This window comes from Procambarus clarkii, chromosome 16 (assembly GCF_040958095.1).
Source record: "Procambarus clarkii isolate CNS0578487 chromosome 16, FALCON_Pclarkii_2.0, whole genome shotgun sequence".
In the NCBI taxonomy this organism is placed as follows: domain Eukaryota; kingdom Metazoa; phylum Arthropoda; class Malacostraca; order Decapoda; family Cambaridae; genus Procambarus; species Procambarus clarkii.
The window spans coordinates 19,489,341-19,496,707 of NC_091165.1; positions in this window are offsets into that span (position 1 = coordinate 19,489,341).

Consider the following 7,367-nt stretch of genomic DNA (forward strand, 5'->3'; position numbering starts at 1 on the left):
GCTCCTCGCACAATATTCTTTATGTGGTCCTCAGGTGATAGTTTTCTATCTAGAACCACCCCTAGATCTCTTTCTTTATCAGAATTCTTTAAAGATTTCTCACATAATATATAGGTTGTGTGGGGTCTATGTTCTCCTATTCCACATTCCATAACATGACGTTTATTAACATTAAATTCCATTTGCCAAGTGGCGCTCCATGTACTTATTTTGTCCAGGTCTTCTTGAAGGGCATGACAATCATCTAAGTTTCTTATCCTTCCTATTATCTTAGCATCATCAGCAAACATGTTCATATAATTCTGTATACCAACTGGTAGATCATTTATGTAGACAATAAACATCACTGGTGCAAGAACTGAACCCTGTGGTACTCCACTTGTGACATTTCTCCAGTCCGATACATTGCCTCTGATCACAGCCCTCATTTTTCTATCAGTCAGAAAATTATTCATCCATGTTAGAAGCGTACCTGTCACTCCTCCAATATTTTCCAGTTTCCAGAACAACCTCTTATGTGGAACTCTGTCGAAAGCCTTTTTTAGGTCCAGATAGATGCAGTCAACCCAACCATCTCTTTCCTGTAATATCTCTGTTGCTCGATCATAGAAACTGAGTAAATTCGATACACAGGATCTTCCGGATCGAAAACCATATATAAAAAACCCATAAAACCTGTCTGATATTATATCATTTCTCTCCAGGTGTTCTACCCATTTAGTTTTAATTATTTTTTCCAATATTTTGACTATTACACTTGTCAATGATACCGGTCTATAATTAAAGGGGTCTTCCCTACTTCCACTTTTGTAGATTGGAACTATGTTAGCCTTTTTCCACACATCAGCTACAACTCCTGTATACAGGGATGCCTGAAAAATCAGTTGAAGAGGAATGCTGAGCTCAGGTGCACATTCTCTCAGAATCCATGGTGAAACTCCATCTGGACCAACTGCTTTGTTCTTATTTAGCTCCTTGAGCATTTTTTCCACTTCGTCTCTGGACACCTCTATGTGCTCTATGTTGTTCTCTGGAATTCTTATTGTATCTGGTTCCCTGAAGATTTCATTTTGTACAAACACACTTTGGAACTTTTCGTGTAATGTTTCACACATTTCCTTTTCATTTTCCGTGAATCTATTTCCCATTTTCAACCTCTGAATATTATCCTTTACCTGCAATTTGTTGTTTATTAATTTATAGAACAGACCTGGTTCTGTTTTACATTTGTCTGCAATCCCTTTTTCAAAGTTTCTTTCTGCCTCTCTCCTCACTGCCGTGTAGTTGTTTCTCGCATCTTTGTATCGCTGGTATGTTTGGGGGTTCGGCCTATCGTGTGTGTGTGTGTGTGTGTGTGTGTGTGTGTGTGTGTATGTGTGTGTGTGTGTGTGTATGAATCAGAAAAAAATCAATTCCATTTCCACAAATGAATCGCCTCGCAGAAACAAAATCTTCCAAAGCAGTCTACTCGATTTCGAAGAAGGACCTCTTCGTGAAGGGCTTAGAAGGCAGTTAGAACGAACGAGCGGTACACGTGAGATGCCCCCCCAAGACGCCTCGGGAGACTTGCACCCCATAGTCTCCTCGTCCTGTGCCTTGAGATATTCTCGTCTACGTAAATGCCAGCCTGGTCGAGGACGGGGGCGCCAGAGACACCCTTCACGCGAACATCAAGGGACACCTTGCTCCTGGACGCCAGAGGGAGAGATTGGCACCACGAAGGACCAGCTCCTGTATAATGTATGGTGGTGTGAATTTAGGTGTATGTGTATTTAGGAAGGGACGTGTATGTGTATTTAGGAAGGGATGCGTGTGTGTATATGTGTATTTAGGAAGGGATGTATGTGAGTGTATATGTGTATTTAGGAAGGGATGAATATATGTATATGTTTATTTAGGAAGGGATGTATGTGTGTATATGTGTATATCTGAGAGGGATACGTGATATATGTGTGTGTATACATGTGTATTGGGGAGGGATACGTGACTATGTGTATTTGGGAGGAATATCAATATATACATATTGGTTAAGCACACACACGTGTTTGTATTTGATAGGGATTCATGTGTATATGTATTTAGGAGGGATACATGTGTACGTGTATATTTTAAATGTATATCTATCTCAGTATTGGAGTGATTCGAGTATATGAATATTTATTCAAATGATTTGAATGACAAATTGATAGTTTTGAAGCCCGCCTTTCCAGGTATAATTAATTAATTATTCAACCTCATAATGCGATAACTCTCATACGTAATGTTAATTTCCAGATTTGTTTAACTCTCCTTAAAACTCATTATGGAACGTTTTGTTTGCTACTTGTGCTTTACCGGAACGTTTGTTTACTATTCGTGCTTTACCGGAACGTTTGTTTACTATTCGTGCTTTACCGAAACGTTTGTTTACTATTCGTGCTTTACCGGAACGTTTGTTTACTATTCGTGCTTTACCGGAACGTTTGTTTACTATTCGTGCTTTACCGGAACGTTTGTTTACTATTCGTGCTTTACCGAAACGTTTGTTTACTATTCGTGCTTTACCGGAACGTTTGTTTACTATTCGTGCTTTACCGGAACGTTTGTTTACTATTCGTGCTTTACCGGAACGTTTGTTTACTATTCGTGCTTTACCGGAACGTTTGTTTACTATTCGTGCTTTACCGGGATAATGTCAATCTTTCTCTTGTGTCATGTTCGGCGTGCTGTGTTAAGAAGTTCCTCACTATAACCTCCACTTAGTTTGCTCTCCACGCTTCTCCCCAACACGGGGCTGTTTCTTGTTTACCAAATTTATGCTTCTGGAGTTTTGGGTCTTCATGATTGGTAGTTTTAGCTTTCATTATGTGTGTTGCTGTTTGCTACTCTGTTGGTACACAATATTACTCTGTTGTGTAATTTCTAGTGTGGAATGACGTTGTTGTTGTTTCAGATTTAGCTACTCAGAACGAAGTGGCCATGTAGCACGGGCTATGGTGAGCCCGTAAAGAGAGGAATGGCGTGTTTGCCTTATTTTATACCGGTGTTGAGAGCTTGTCTGGGACTAATGCTTTCCTCATACATCTGTTCTTGTGTCGTCACTGCTCTCTTAAGAGCTTGTACATCTAGGGCCAGGTTAAGTACCACTTAAATACTATATTTCAATTTGAACTTAGCACTTATTTTTTTTTAATTACCCATCTTTTTAATTACCACTCTCTTGTGTGTTGCCTGATTACCTACGCATTCTTTGATATCTTGCTCCTGATGTGCGGATGTCAGGAGGACATTTGATGTCATTCTTATTCTGTTTCTCCATTCTTCTCCTTATTCATATATTCCTAATTAGTTTTTTCTTTATATACTTGGATATTTCTTTCTGTTCTGCAATTTCTCATAGGCTCCAATGGCTTTTTTTTTTTACCTTTTTTCCGGCTAGCATTATTTGTGAAATAATGGTATAACGTTCTTTAACTTCCTTTATCATTCAATTCTATTATCATTTAACATTTTTTTGGGAGTGATTAACTTTGAAGTCCATTAGGCCTTTTTTGTGTGTGTTTCAGTGAGATCTGTAAACTTATTTTCACTTTGAAAGTTGCCACCATATAGTGAGTGCCGGTCGGTATGCTAATCTTCCACGCCGCTCTTCTCCTCTCCTCTCTGACGCCTCCATCACTGCTACATATTCAGAGGGTAAAATGTTGCCAGCCTCTGAACCCCAGTGGCATTTCAGGTTCAATATTCTCAGTGACAGTCTCGCCCTGTGTGTGTGTGTGTGTGTGTGTGTGTGTGTGTGTGTGTGTGTGTGTGTGTGTGTGTGTGTGTCTCCTCCCTCATATTTACCCGTGTAGCTTTCATATTCTCTCTCTCTTCGTGTTTCTGCCATTTTTCTATTCTCTGTATGCCGTCAATATTCTTATTTCCCGTGTTTTCCCCCACTTCGTTTTCTCGGTGTCCTTTCTATTATTTAACAAGTGTTTCGTCCATATTCTTTATCGCTGGTCTTTCCTATTCTTACTCTGAGTGCTTCTTAACCTGCTTCATAAGGAAGTTTCTTTCTATTATGAGGGAAATTATCCGGCTGTGCCCACAACGTGTCCTTTTCTCCTCTCAGAGCCACAGCTATCCCAGTCATTTTTGGACTTAATTCAAGTCTACAATTATTACCCCTTTTACTCACAACCTGTAGGGCTTTATGTTCGTGTCTATAGGCCTTCTCCAGGGGGTTGGCGATCTATCTTGAGGTTATCTTGAGATGATTTCGGGGCTTTTAGTGTCCCCGCGGCCCGGTCCTCGACCAGGCCTCCACCCACAGGAAGCAGCCCGTGGCAGCTGACTAACACCCAGGTACCTATTTACTGCTAGGTAACAGGCTAGGTAAGCGATGACGGCAGAGAGTAGACTACTGCTCCTGTTGCAGGCGATGAGTCACAATAACGTGGCTAAAGTATGTTGACCAGACTACACACTAGAAGGTGAAGGGACGACGACGTTTCGGTCCGTCCTGGACCATTCTCAAGTCGATTGTGACTCACGAATATCTTCGGCATTCTCAAGTGACTTGAGAATGGTCCAGGACGGACTGAAACGTCGTCGTACTTTCACCTTCTAGTGTGTGGTCTGGTCGACTACTGCTCCTCTCACAGGAGTGATTACCACAGCATAGTCTGCTAAATTGCTGGCTTCCTCGACAGTGTTGATCAGTTCCGTGGGAAGAAAACTAAAGGGTTGTGACGCTACTGGCTAAAAGCAACAGGAGTTTTGAAGAGATCAGCTTTTGAGAAGTAACTTGTTCATGTTACCTGAAACATATTTTTTGTTTTATTATATAATAACAATATTAATACTAATTCACAAGAATATCACACAAACGTGATATATATCAGTGAAAAAATCCATTGGAGCCTAAAAAAGAGAGTTTGAACCTGCAACCTGGGTACTTCGAAGCGCATGACCAATAAATCACAATATGCTATTTGTAATGAAACCTGGGATTCATCTGCATCCACAAGGGGTCTCCAGAGGCATCAAGTTGATACCAAATTCAAGGTTACACACACACACGCACACACACACACACACACACACACACACACACACACACACACACACACACACACACACACACACACACACACACAAACACACACACACACACACACACACACACACACACACGCACACTGTGTGTGTGTGTGCGCCAGAAATGCCTGGAAGCTGCAGACAGGTTTATCCCCGTCCAAAAAAAGAGAAACGAAAAACAACAGAAAAATTCATGGTTCAGCCAGGTATGCAAGGTAGCAAAGCAACTGAATAAAATAATATGGAGAAACTACAGAAATAACAGAACACCAGAAAGCAGGGAGAGATACCAGAGGGCCAGAAATGAGTACCTCAGAGTGAGGAGGGAAGCAGAGAGACAGTTTGAAAATGAGATAGTGAATAAAGCCGAGACCAAACCAAAGCTGCTCCACAGCCACATCAGGAGGAAGACAGCAGTGAAGGAACAAGTAATGAAATTGAAAAAAGGGGAGAACAGATACACAGAGAACGACAAGGAGGTGTGTGAAGAACTCAACAAGAGATTCCAGGAGGTCTTCACAATAGAATAAGGAGAAGCCCCTGCACTAAATGAGGAGGCGGCAAACCTAGCAACCTTGGAGGAATATGACCTCACCAGTGATGAGGTCAAAAGGTGTCTGTTGGAGCTGGATGTGACAAAGGCTGTTGGGCCTGACAGAATCTCACCATGGATACTAAAGAAAGGTGCAGAAGCACTAAGTGTGCCACTCTCTATGGTGTATAACAGGTCACTGGAAACAGGAGACCTACCGGAAAGTTGGAAGACAGCTAACGTAATCCCAATATACAAGAAGGGTGACAGTCAAGAAGCACTGAACTACAGGCCAGTTTCCCTAACTTGTATACCATGCAAGGTGATGGAGAAGATCGTGAGGAAAAGGCTCGCAGAGCATCTGGAGGAAAATAACTTTGTAATGCACCTGCAACATGGGTTCAGAGATGGTAAATCGTTCCTCACAGGTTTACTAGAATTCTATGACCAGGCAACAAAAATTGGGCAAGAAAGGGAAGGGTGGGCCGACTGCATTTTTCTGGACTGCCAGAAAGCCTTTGACACAGTACCCCATAAACGGTTATTAAAAAAGTTGGAGCAACAGGCAGGAGTAAAAGGGAAGGTGCTGCAGTGGATAAGGGAGTACTTAAACAATAGGAAACAGCGAGTAACGGTGAGGGGGGGAGACATCAGAGTGGCGAGATGTCATCAGCGGAGTCCCACAGGGCTCAGTACTTGGACCCATCCTGCTTCTAATATATGTGAACGGAGGGTATAGACTCATTCCTCTCAATGTTTGCTGATGATGCAAAAATTATGAGAAGAATCAAGACGGATGAAGATAGACAGAGACTACAGGACGACCTGGACAAACTGGAGGAATGGTCTAGAAAATGGCTGCTAAAGTTCAACTCAGGAAAGTGTAAAGTAATGAAATTAGGAGAAGCGAGCAGAAGGCTGAAAACAAGGTACCACCTGGGAGGTGAAATCCTGCAAGAGTCAAATAGAGAGAAAGATCTGGGGATTGATATCACACCGAATCTGTCCCCAGAGGCCCACATTAAAAGGATATCATCAGAGGCATATGCTTGACAGGCCATCATAAGAACTGCCTTTAGAAACTTGTGCAAGGAATCGTTCAGGACCCTGTATACCACTTATGGCAGACCAATCTTGGAATATGCAGCTCCAGCCTGGAGTCCATATCTAGCTAAACACAAGACAAAGTTAGAGAAGATTCAGCGGTATGCCACCAGGCTCGTCCCGGAACTGAGAGGAATGACCTACGAGGAAAGGCTAAAGGAGCTGAACCTCACGTCCCTGGAAAAGAGAAGAGTAAGGGGAGACATGATAACTACCTCCAAAATTCTCAGAGGAATCGACAGGGTGGACAAAGACAAACTCTTCAGCACGGATGGGACACGAACAAGGGGACACAGGTGGAAACTTAGTACCTAGATGAGCCACAGAGACGTTAGAAAGAAATTTTTCAGTGTCAGAGTAGTTAATAAATGGAACGCATTAGGAAGTGATGTGGTGGAGGCTGACTCCATACACAGTTTCAAATGTAGATAGGATAGAGCCCAATAGGCTCAGCAATCTGTACACCAGTTGATTGACGGTTGAGAGAGGCGGGACCAAAGAGGCAAAGCTCAACCCCCGCAAGCACAAATAGGTGAGTACAATTAGGTGAACACACACACACACACACACACACACACACACACACACACACACACACACACACACACACACACACACACACTACCCACGTACCCTCACATGGTGTCCCACGAGTCCCACCACCATA